A 13,145-nucleotide genomic window follows, 5' to 3' on the forward strand; every position below is an offset into this window, starting at 1 on the left:
TGAAAACTATTGACCCCTCAACATATTGACACTTTCGGCTCAGTTTTTCATGAGAAATACGTACATGCCGAATCCTCCGGTTAATCTGGAACACCCTGTATATACAGGGTGTCCCAAATCTGGTGTGCAATACTTCATAGAAAGATAGACGGGATCGAGATGAACATAAAAATCCAATATAGTCTTGGTTAGGTCTATCAATAATCAAGATATAAATTTTTTAATTTATGCGAATGAGAGCGCGCCTTGCGCGCCGAAGGAAGGGCTCGAGCCGCTCGAGCCATAGCACGGCCTACTGTCTCAAGCATTGGCTGCCGGCGGCGGCGGGGGGAAGAAGGAGAAGCGTGGCGTCGTCGCCGTTCCCACGTCTCGCCGCACCGCGCCTAAGCTCGCGTCGATGGCTGCTACGCATATGCGCGATTACATGACGAGATTATGAATTATTAATAAAAATAGGACAAATTTAAATCGTAATAAACTTCTGTAAATAAGAAAGTCGAAAGAGAGAAAGCGATGGAAACGTATAAAACTTGCAAATAATATAATATTTGCCGCATCAAATTCTCTTATCGTTTTTTATGGAATATTAAATTAACGAAGATTTATCACGATTGATTTTTTATACATTCTCCTTTCGTAACCATCTTATTAGAAAATTACGAAATGCACGAAATACTATCTCTATTATACACTCTTTGTAAAATAACACGATAGAAAAATATTCACGTTTGATCTAAGGATAAATTATTCGATGCGACTTCTACGGTAATTATAGGTAATTAGAGATCAATGTTATGTCAAGTATCGTTAGTATGGTTAACTACAAAGGATTTTCTCTTGTATATGATAGAGAACTTCGAGTTTCTTCTATCGTTAATACATTATAAGTCACTGAAAATCTGTCGTAATTAATAATGCAATTAAAGGTAGAAGAAACCGTAAGTTTTCTATGGTTATAAAAGAAAATCCTTCGTTGTGTTAACAATACATGATATTGAACATTAATTTTTAAGCATAATTATCGTAGCATCGCGCCTAAGCTATCGTGAAATCGTTACATCAAGAGGGAATATTTTTCTGTGTTATTACAAAGAGTGTAACATACTATGGATAAGTATGTACTATGGATAATTTGATGAAAAACATAATAAAAATTTTCAAAATTCCTCCTTGGCACGCGTTTACTACTTATCATAGTAATTTTTACTATAAAGTTTTTTCCGTGTATTATAAGTCTATCACAAGGATTAATTTTATTAAAAATATAAATATCCTGGTTATTTAATTTTTAATTAAGAATATAAAGTTGAAACAAACATTTTATTTGGTTGTCATTTCCATTTTAAACAATAAATTTTTCTAATGTTTTTTGAAGAAGCATAAATTTTGTTTCGAACATATGATAACAGCTTCTTTTAAAATTTACAATGACAGTTTACGACGTTAAGACTATCACCAAAAGAATATTTTTTATTACAAATAATCATAATTTATAAAAAAAATAAATTTAGTAATTGCTTCTTTAAGCATTAGAACTGATATTTTTTTGTACACATGTATGTACACGTACACATTGTAGCCATTGCCGCTTGTTGTAACAACTCCCCCTCGCGCTAAGCAATCTCAAGGTTCAAGCGCTAGGGAGAGGCGGCCGCCGCGGCCGGGCGCTTGCATTTGCCGATAGGCCGAACTAATACAGAAAATTTTACAAGTCTATAACTCGTTAACTATTGCGAAAATGGAAAAACGATAAGGACTTTTCTGTTCAGCTTAATGCGCTCTACCTGCTTATAAAAATTGCATAAATCTTTACCAAACACCCTGTATATACAGGTGTCTGGTATTTTTTTATGGGATGTTTATGAGCAGGTAGAGCGCATGGAACAGAAAAGTATCTTAGTGTTTTTCCATTTTCGCAATAGTTAACAAGTTAGTGACTTGTAAAATTTTCTGTATTAGCCCGGCTTATCGGCAAATGCAAGCGCGCCGAGCGCCCTGCCGCGGCGGCGGCCCCTCCCCAGCGCTTGAATCATGAGATTGCTAGGCGCGCGGGGGGAATTGTTACAACAAGCGACAATGGCTACGCACAAGCGACGCGTAACGCTAAATTCTCCCTTCGAGTTATGATAATTCCCTTACCTTTTTTAATGAAAATAAAACTTTTTAACGACAAAAAGTATGTGTGTATGTGTACATACATGTGTATAAAAAATATCAGTTGTAATGCTTAAAAAAGTGATTTTATACTAAATTTTTCTTAAATTAAATAAATATTGTTTATAAGTTTTCAAACATTTAATAAATTCATATATTCGTAAATTTACACGGAGAAAATTTTATAGTAACATTATGTACAATTTATTATTCATGACAGTAACCACGAACTGTAAGAAGAAATTTCATAGAATTATATCATATAAGTAGTGTAAATATTGTCGTAATTTGATGAAAAACATAATAAAAATTTTTATAATTCCTCCTTGGCCTGTGTCTACTACTTACCATAATAATTTTTATCATAAAGTTTTTTCCGTGTATTATAAGTCTATCACAAGGATTAATTTTATTAAAAATATAAATATCCTAGTTATTTAATTTTTAATTAAGAATATAAAGTTGAAACAAACATTTATTTGGTTGTCATTTTCATTTTAATCGATAAAATTTTCTAATGTTTTTTGAAGAAGCATAAATTTTGTTTCGAGCATATGATAACAACTTCTTTTAAAATTTATAATGACAGTTTACGGTGTTTAAGACTATCATCAAAAAAATATTTTTTATTAAAAATAATCGTTATTTATAAAAAAAATAAATTTAGTAATCGCTTCTTTAAGCATTAGAACTGATATTTTTTGTACACATGTATGTACACGTACACACATACTTTTTGTCGTTAAAAAATTTTATTTTCATTAAAAAGGGTAAGGAACTATCATAACTCGAAGGGAGAATTTAGCGTTATGCGTCGCTTGTGCGTAGCCATTGTCGCTTGTTGTAACAATTCCCCCCACGCGCCTAGCAATCTCAAGGTTCAAGCACTGGGGAGGGGCAGCCGCCGCGGCCGGGCGCTCAGCGCGCTTGCATTTGCCGGTAGGCCGGGCTAATACAAAAAATTTTACAAGTCACTAACTTGTTAACTATTGCGAAAAGGGAAAAACGGTAAGGATTTTTTTGTTCAGTTTCATGCGCTCTACCTGCTCATGAACATTCCATAAAAAAATACCAGACACCCTGTATGTGTGTGTGTGTGTGTTTTTATTTTTTAGGTAAAAATATTTAAACAAAAAAATTTTCTAACATTTATTTAAAAGCAATTGCACATACATACTTCTTGATACTTATCAAGAAATGTACAAAATAAAAATCTCTTTTATATAAATTATAATAACAAAATTCCAGTACGTGCATATTTGAAACAAAATTAATCGACAATTTTGCCTTTATGATAAAATAAAATTAGAGGAAAAAAGAAAACTAATTAATTTCATGTCATGCATAGATTCAACAATAGGCATTTTAAGGAGATCTCAAATCCAAACAAATAGTTCGGTCTGAGAAAATTGGAAGATAACGATCACTTTTAAGGAATATTATTTTACATGAACTGATTGAATACCTTTTTTCCACAAAAAATGGTTCTTAGCCCGGTCAACAAGGCCGTTGTGTCCAATAAATAAAACTCAACACGAGCACCGTCCCAGTGAGACTTGAAATTGTTTGGCTATGCTAAGCAGAAATAATCAAAAAAGCAAATATCGAGTAAAATCTATAGTCCACGGATAATCGATGGCGAAACAAGTTAGTGCATGATAGAGGGAGCGTCCCAAATGCGCGCAGTAATAAACGGACACAGCAGGCTGAGTGAAACGGACACATTAACAAACGGACACAGTAATAAACGGACACAGTAACAAACGGACACAGTAACAAACGGACACAGACCAAATGCGCACAGAGCGAAACGGACACAGACCAAATGCGCACGGACCAAATGCACACGGACCAAATGCGCACACTGCACATGCGCACACTGCACGTGCGCACGGACCAAATGCAATCCATGTACATTGCAAGCAGAGTAAAGTCTACATAGGTTAGCGACTTGGACGGGTGCGGGAGGGGGGCTAAAGGCCCCCTTGCACCCCTCCCGTTTGTGTGTGTGTGTGTGTGTGTGTGTGTGTGTGTGTGTGTGTGTGTGTGCGCGCGCGCGCGTGCAAAGCATTCACTGCATCACATGGGTTTGCGACACTCCGTGTGTGCATTTGGTCCGTGCGCATGTGCAGTGTGCGCATTTGGTCTGTGTCCGTTTCGCACTGTGTCCGTTTCGCTCTGTGCGCATTTGGTCTGTGTCCGTTTGTTACTGTGTCCGTTTCGCACTGTGTCCGTTTATTGCGGTGTCCGTTTATTACTGTGTCCGTTTGGTCTGTGTCCGTTTCACTCAGCTTGCTGTGTCCGTTTATTACTGTGCGCATCTGGGACTCACTCATAGAAGACAGAACAGCACTTGCGACAATTGCGACTCGCACGTGCTCGCGCGCTAAACATGTTCAAACACGTCCTGCATCCTCTTTATTTGACGCTCTACGATCGCAGCAGCGCCGTTTATGGCGCATTATTCAATCGCGGGTCAGTAAAGAGTTTTTACGTATAATTATTGAATGTAGTCACCGATTATACATGCTTCGTTAGATTTTGTCTACAATTCACAAATCTTTTTTTTTTTCGCAGTTTGGCCTAACTGATGTGTATGCAATTATTGATTAATTACGCGATATCTTAAATGTTCATAAATTGTTTCGTACAATATTTTTATAAACAATGTGTCATAATATTTTTAAGATTAAAATCTAAAACCAAATTGATCAAATTTTAAAAGCGCATCCATAAATTACATGTCAAAAATATAATAATTGGTTCAATGTCATATTAATGATGACATCAGTTTTTTAATTATATGTTTCTGACTGGGACTATTTTTATATACACAAAATTCGATCTATTTCACTTCAGATTTAAATTAAAAAAATATGTGACGATACGTCACTGAGTCCCGGGGCCGACCATCCGCCTCACTACACGGGACTCGGCGTCTACGGACGCCCCTCCCAAAAGTCTAGTATCCCCGTCGGGAACCGATCCCACTACGCTGCTGGGAGCGCGTGGGGATCGCCCCGACGGGTATAAAAGCCGAGCTCGATCCGGATCAGGGGCTGTAATCTTCCATGCTTTTTTCGTGAACAGAGTTTGTGGCGCCGCCGCTGTAAGCGAACCAGCCGAACCGAACTAAAATGCAATATGCTTTCCTTTTCACCTCACTCCCCTTCCCTACCATTGACCCGCACATACACACATGCACACACGTACACGTCCAAATTAATAATATTTAATAAAATTTTTGAACTTATTTATTTCACATGTTTTATGGAACCATTACATGATTAGTACAAACAAATAAAATGTTATAATTTGCATATGACATTTGCAAATGAAAAATATTTTATATACGCTTACAGTATAAATATATGCATATACTTTTTTGGAAGAGTGAAAAGAGATAGTCGTTTTCTCGTGCCTACGTATCACAATCAGTTTAAGTAAGAACTTTTGGTTTAATACGTGGAAAATCCAAGCTCAATCGCCATTAATTCATCAGATGAAAGCTGGGACTAAGTAAAACATATGCTACAATTTGTCACGATTAAGTAATTCAAATACTGAATGTAAGAATCTAATCTTTGACTAATACTGCATAAACATTTAATATTAAGAAGAGAAATATATTTTTGTTTCTTTCAGAAATTGTTTTTAAAAATAAATTAAATTTAGAATCTGTTAAGAAAGCTAGTTATTACAATCTACACCAATCATCATTTCACAATCTCTTCACTCTTCCAATATAAACAAAGTAAATAGGTAATTGTCATGATTAATGATTCGATATAACTCTCTATCATAGAATGACTCTCTCAAAGAATACCCGAGAGCACTCAGGTGATGTTTCCAAACGCAGCCACAGCAACTTTATTTTATATGGTGTCGAAGGCTGGTGTACAGTCGAAAGCTGGAACAGCTACTGGTGTCTAAAAAAAAAAACAGTCTCTTTATACATCGCAAATTAAATCACAGCGAGAAAAAAGCTGTTTCTGTAAGCGGAATTGCGATTACATACCATCAGTTTCAAATTATTCCGTTCGTAAGAAATAACCTCTTTCGCTCGTAAGCTTTGCTTCACTTCACTCTGCTTGTTGAACGGAACTCATTACTACGGCCATGTTGATTTTAGACGGCCATATTGCATTTTAGTTCGGTTCGACTGGTTCGCTTGCAGCGGCGGCGCCACAAACGCTGATCACGAAAAATACATAAGAGATTATATGCCCTGATCCGAATCGAGCACTAGTCCCGTCCTGTCGACTGAGTATGTCTCCGGACCACTCCGATGCCCGGTTCTCGCCGGCATTCGACTATCCTTGTGTCCGCCGACGGAGCAGGCCACCTGGCCATTCTGCCGCCCGGTTCTTGCCGGCATTCGGCTATTCTTGTATCCGCCGACGGAGCAGGCCACTTGGCCATTCTGCCGCCCGGTTCTTGCCGGCATTCGGCCGTCCTTGTCATCTCCAACGGGGCAGGTTACCTGGCCGCCCTGCCCACCGGTTATCGCCGGCGATCACGGGTCGCGACCGCGTTCTAAGGTGCTGCGCACTAGCGCGCTCCCGTCCGACTGACGTCACTAGGCTAAGCTGTACATTGCTGTATATACCCGCATAGACTAAGTAGTACATAAGGTAGCATAAGAAATATGTAAGTTAGGCTGAGGCTTCGAATAAAGACTTATTACTTTAACATCGGTGTGCGCAAGTTGGTTTCCCCCCTTCTCTCGAATCCTGGTACCCGGCGAGCCTGTCCGAGGCGTTCGGGAAAGGCGAACCGTCACAAATATTATAACATACATTATGAAAATATTGTACGTTAAACAATTTATGGACATTTAAGATATCGTGTAATTTATTAATAATCGCATATAAATCAGATAGGTCAAACTGCGAAAATTATGACTTGCGAATTAAACAGTCTTAAAAAAGCATATAATACATAATAGGAGCACTATTAATTGCTTCGACGTTGAATCAACCATGAATCAACACAATATTTCTGACAAAGAGTGGTCGATATTGTAGGAATGTCAACTTTGTTATCGACTCAACCAGCTGTCAACCGTATCAACCTCGAATCAATCTTGAATCAAGATTATATTTCTGATTGGGTAGCGTTGCGTTATTTCTTTAGTCGCGCCACATTCGATAACTGCCGAAAGTTTTTCCGAATAGAATCACTCCTCCGATTTTAATGAAGTTTTATAGGCATATTTGGGATATCATATTAAAGTTGTATCTTAAGTCCTACCTTCAGCTTTTAAATAGTTGAAAAGTTATTAACAAAAAAGATGGGGTAATTGTTCAGTTTAGGGGTCTCTCCTTAAATATCGATGAAATTATATTCATTCGACGCACGAATTATTCGACGTGCGAGCTATTTTCGCACGAAGTAAAAGAATCTGGCAGAAAAAAGCGTCTTTCGTAAAGCAAGATATTAATCGTTAAAGTTGACTATTAATCAGGTTAAGATACCTGTCATACTACCGAAATGACTACTAGCGACATGAGCATACGTATTAGTCACATTTTCTATGCTCCTTGGTCAAAATCCCATGCAAAAAGTGCGCAAATTCCCAATGTGTACTTATTTTATGAGGATCTCGTTTTGCGTGGAAAGTCACAAACCCATGTAGAGCAGAGAACGCGTGGGCAGGGTGCAGGGGAAGAGGTTCTGCTCTTGCAGAAAGGCGAAGCTTCTCCTCCTACATTTCTGCATTAATATTTATTACATATCCTATCTCCGTAGTGCAGAACAATGTGGAAAAAAACGCTGGATCTAATCTTACAAATAAATAATACAGATAAATACACAGTTTGTTTCTACATTGTTCTGCCAGAAGATAGGATATGTTATAGTTATTTATGCGGAAATGTAAGGGGAAAGGCGAAGCTCCGTTCTCTGCACCCCACCCACGCGTTTTCTGCACCACATGGGTTTTTAACTTTTCAATCATTGTATCATGTACTATATCTAATATGTATGTGTGTGTATTCGTGTGCATGCGCGCGCGCGTGTGTGTAGTAAATTATGTTCCTAAATACTAACGTAAGTTGATACATCCCACACAGCACAGGATATCGCAATATCCACCAGATATCCGAGGGATATCGCAACCGTAGGACATCCATGGGATTGCAATATGTCCAATAGGATATCTCGATAACCTGGGGATATTCTCAGGATAAAGTATGCTGTGTGGGATTACTTAGATTTCTTTTGTTTATAATTTTTTAACGAATTATCAGCGACGGCTAAAATCTTTAAGGTTACTCAGAAGAGTGATCTTCATAACATATGTCAAGACCAAGGTCGTCAGAGCGAATTCTCCTAATCGAAACATTTACCTACAAAAACTTGTATATTAAGTAATACATTTTTCCATTTTTTTTTTGTAAATAACTTTTAAACTATTCAAAAACCTAAGGTAAAACTTAAAATACAACTTTAATATAATGTCCCAAATATGTAAAAGTTTATTAAAATCGGAGAGTCCATTTCAACACTCAAAGAAAAAATGCAGCACGATTCAAAGCTTCAGAGATTAGGTAGAAAAATTTAAAAAGGTACATCATAATATTGTGTCTAGAAAAATAACAAAATTTGTTACAAAAGAACTCTATCATTAAAACTCGATTCAGAAAATAAATAAATTTAGTACAAATGTGAAATATTATATTAATCGATATGGAATGGAAGATATTTATCAGTTGGATCAGAATGGATTAAGTTAAGATTTTATTCTGGTTTCTATTATACTTTTAGTTCAAGGTATAAAAAAGGTAGAATTTGTAGTACAGTTTACATCAGCAATGCTATATCACGCATAGCTGTACGATTTCACCGATTATTTCGGGTGATAGACGATTATTTTCATTTCTTTTCATCGTATTAAAACAAGTTACAGAAACGTTTAGTCCAAAACTCTAAGGAATATTATTCAACATGCTACCCTGATAGCACAAAGAGTTTCAGTTATGTTGCGGAGACATTTCAATGTTTCAATTGTGTATCATCAGATTTGTAATATTTCTGAGACTACCTTTTTTTTAAACATTACATTTGCAACATTTCTGCAATCATCTTGATTGAAATTTTACATGTGAAATCTATCTGCAATGTAGTATTTTGTAATATTACAAATACAAAGTTTCTGAAACCTTTCATATGATATGTTTGGTGCACATTCTTGGCAACGCGGGTACAGCGCCAAAAAGCATTGTGTAAGTTACGTCTTATGTCATGGCATCCTCATATATATGCATGTGGGTTATAGGTGTGTTTATAGTAAATAAATATATAATTATATATAATTTATTTATGGTAAATAAAAAATAAAGATTTGTACAAGTAATATTTTATAAATATTTATAAATATTTCATAAATATTTTTATAATATTTATAATAAATCTTTATGATCTGTCAAATCTAAGACCACAAAAATATTTATAAAATATTTGGATAAATATTTATAAAATATTCAAATAAATATTATAAATATTTTGCAAATATTTTATAAATATTGTGTACTGTATGGGATATATATAATTTAGTTTTATCAAAAGAACAGAACAAAAACATATTTTTATTAGTTATTCCGCATGTTATTTCGTATATGTAAGAATCAGTAAAAAAAACTGTACATTTATATTTATACATACATATTTATATTTATTTGTAAATATTATTTAACTATACATTTCATGTTTTTGACATCTATTGAACTGATCTATAACAAATATGTATTCATCAGTATCAAGTGTTCATGGATCATCGCGAAGTGCTAGGTTGCGTACACTGAGAAAAAAAAACTAGATGTAAAAAAAAATTTTTCTTGGAATAGTACTAATAATATTATTTTATAGAAAATCAATAATATTTATTTAAAACAAGTACTAGTTTTCTATAATTTAGAAAATATTACTTGTTTGAAATAAATATTATTGATTTTCTATAAAATAATATTATTAGTACTATTCCAAGAAATATTTATTTACATCTAGTTCTTTTTTCTCAGTGTACGCAACCTAGCAAAATACACTCAGTGGAAAAAAAGCGGTACATCTAAAATTTGTCAAAAAATCACTAAACTTTCAATAACTACGCGACTAATAAAGATAGAAAGGTTTCTAAAAAAAAAGAAATTAAAACTTCAAATGTCTACTTTAAGAATCAATTCAGTAAAATTTTGCGTAATAATTTTTTTCAAAATGGCGTATGACAAAGCGAGAGCATGCGAAATTGAAAAATATTGGTCCGAGTTTGCGACGATCTATGGCAAGAGGCAAGTATCGCAACTTAATGGGATAAAAAGCACGCGATAGTACAGAGTCTCCCCTTCAAAATGCTTTTTTACTCGTCTCGATACGATGATTTTTCGCTGAGATATGCGCATTTGAATAAAAAGGCAGTTTTTTACTTTAAATGCGCATATCTCTCTGTACTATCGCATGCTTTTTATCCCATTAAGTTGCGATACTTGCCTCTTGCTATGGATCGTCGCAAACTCGGACCAATATTTTTCAATTTCGCATGCTCTCGCTTTGTCATACGTCATTTTGAAAAAAATTATTACGCAAAATTTTACTAAATTGATTCTTAAAGTAGACATTTGAAATTTTAATTTCTTTTTTTTAAAAACCTTTCTATCTTTATTAGTCGCGTAGTTATCGTCATTGGAAGTTTAGTGATTTTTTGACAAATTTTAGATGTACCGCTTTTTTTCCACTGAGTGTATTTTATAGAAAATCAATAATATTTATTTCAAACAAGTAATATTTTCTAAATTATAGAAAACTAGTACTTGTTTTAAATAAATATTATTGATTTTCTATAAAATAATATTATTAGTACCGCTTTTTTTCGACTGAGTGTATGTTATTAGCACTATTCAAAGAAATATTTATTTATATCTAGCAATTTTTTTTCTCAGTGTACAATCTTCGAAGTCAAGCAGTGTCGACGGTGGTTCAAAGTTGGATGAGTCCGCAGAAGTTAGGCAATGCCAGATGTGACAACGATGCTTGTTGATAAAGCAACGTAAATTTATTTTTTTTTACATTATAATTATGTTATTTCAATATTTTCACAATGGAAATGCTGCATATATAGGACATGTACCCAAAATATTTTCTAAAACATCAAAATAACGGCGACTTTTACTACCTGGGATAGTCATATCCCCGTAATATTTCAGAAACGTTCTTGCGGACCAAAGCGGACATTTAGACATTGCTGCAACCTTACGGAAACATTGCAGAGACACAACGTAACGTAACTGTAATAGTTTCAACATTTCATGTGTTATGTCGGATAAACTTCCGAAAAGCCCATACCACCGATTTTTTTTATACTCTAGATTCTTACGTATTTCGACGTGCTGATTACGAATATGATAGTGAAAATTGGCGCAAATTTGATTTTCATGGCGAAAACCTTGAAAAAACCATAAAAATCATGGTTTTTTCTATTTATTTCCCTAAATAATGAGAATTTTGAAAAATACTTTAGATAAAAGTTATAGATCTCATCGAAATACACATTTTATGTTCTATTGATTTTTGCCGTAAAAACAATAGTTTTTGAGAAAAACGACGTTAAATGTTCAAAACTTCATATAACTCATCTAACACAATTCAAGTTTTATTAGTTAATTTTATGGTAATTATTCACTTTACGGGACCCAGCCCCTTGACCTTGACAAATGTTCGTATATGATAAATATACTAGGCCGTATTTTCCGTTAAATCATAAATTCGCCCAAAGAAAAGAAGAAGTGTGGGATGAACGTAGTTATGATTGGAAAGTCGCAAACTCATGTGAAACCATACAAGCGGATCTAGCAGCGCCCCGAGGCAGGGGGAGAGTGTGAGTGGACCTCGCTATGCGTGGAACAGAGAAAGAGGTCGACTACTCCCAGTTTATTTTTATACTCTCACTCGCAGGTGGCAGAATTTACTAGGTGGAAGTAGTCGACCCCCCCCCCTCCGCGGGGGCTACGCCCCCGCTCCGGGTAGGGGCCTCAGATGGCTGAAAGTGGGGGTTAGCCGGAGTAGGGAGCTCCGCGTGGAAAGTCACAAACCATTACTGTATGCGGACCCCGTCCCCTCCCCACTATCAAGACCATTTTGGTGCTAGTGATGGTCAAAAACTTATACCACACCTAAAAATGGGTGGATCATGCTTCGCATGGAAAATTCTAATGGTACAGAAAACACATGAGCAAAGCTCACTTCCTTCCAGTATTAACTAATAAAATTAACTAATAAAACTTGAATTGTGTTACATGAGTTATATAAAGTTTTGAACATTTAACGTCGTTTTTCTCAAAAACTATTGTTTTTACAGCGAAAATCAATAGAACATAAAATGTGTATTTCGATGAGATCTATAACTTTTATCTGAAGTATTTTTCAAAATTTTCATTATTTACGGAGATAAATAGAAAAAACCATAATTTTTATGGTTTTTTTAAGGTTTTCGCCATGAAAATCAAATTTGCGCCAATTTTCACTATTATATTCGTAATCAGCACGTCGGAATACGTAAGAATCCAGAGTATAAAAAAAATCGGAGGTATGGGCTTTTCGGAAGTACAAAAATTATTATCAAATCATATAAAAACTTGGTTTAAAAAAGTATTTTTTCCGCATGTCATGTCACAATCAATATTGTTATTAGATTCATAAGTGGACATTGCTCTAACATTTCAGAAACTAGAATGTTCTGATACAAAAATATATCCAGAAGAGACAGTTATTGAATGTGGCGACTAACAAAGAAAGTAAGGCAACTCGAAAATTTCGAAAATTCTGAAAAATTGTGTACAAGTAGAGCAGTTGTTCCTAATATGAAACTGTTTTTTATTTCTGCTAATTTCTACTTTGAGGGGGTAAAACACTTTCGAAAAAATCGGTTTTTCTTTCCAAGCAAATATCTTCGAAACTATAAAAAATAGAAAAAAAATTTTTTAACAAAAATCGAGCGA

The 13,145-nt window shown here is 35.0% G+C and overlaps 1 protein-coding gene and 1 long non-coding RNA gene across 7 annotated transcripts in view; both read right to left on the reverse strand.

The window, feature by feature from the left end:
- Positions 1-13,145, reverse strand: part of LOC105833171 (sodium-coupled monocarboxylate transporter 1) — a 187,662-nt gene that overhangs the window by 22,963 nt on the left and 151,554 nt on the right. The window lies entirely within an intron of this gene.
- LOC118647813 lies at positions 4,716-6,503 on the reverse strand. The gene is made up of 2 exons (XR_004964946.1): positions 6,173-6,503; positions 4,716-6,083 (listed from the first exon to the last, which is right to left on the reverse strand). It is a non-coding gene; the product is annotated as an uncharacterized LOC118647813 (long non-coding RNA).

Source organism: Monomorium pharaonis, chromosome 10 (assembly GCF_013373865.1).
Source record: "Monomorium pharaonis isolate MP-MQ-018 chromosome 10, ASM1337386v2, whole genome shotgun sequence".
NCBI lineage: Eukaryota > Metazoa > Arthropoda > Insecta > Hymenoptera > Formicidae > Monomorium > Monomorium pharaonis.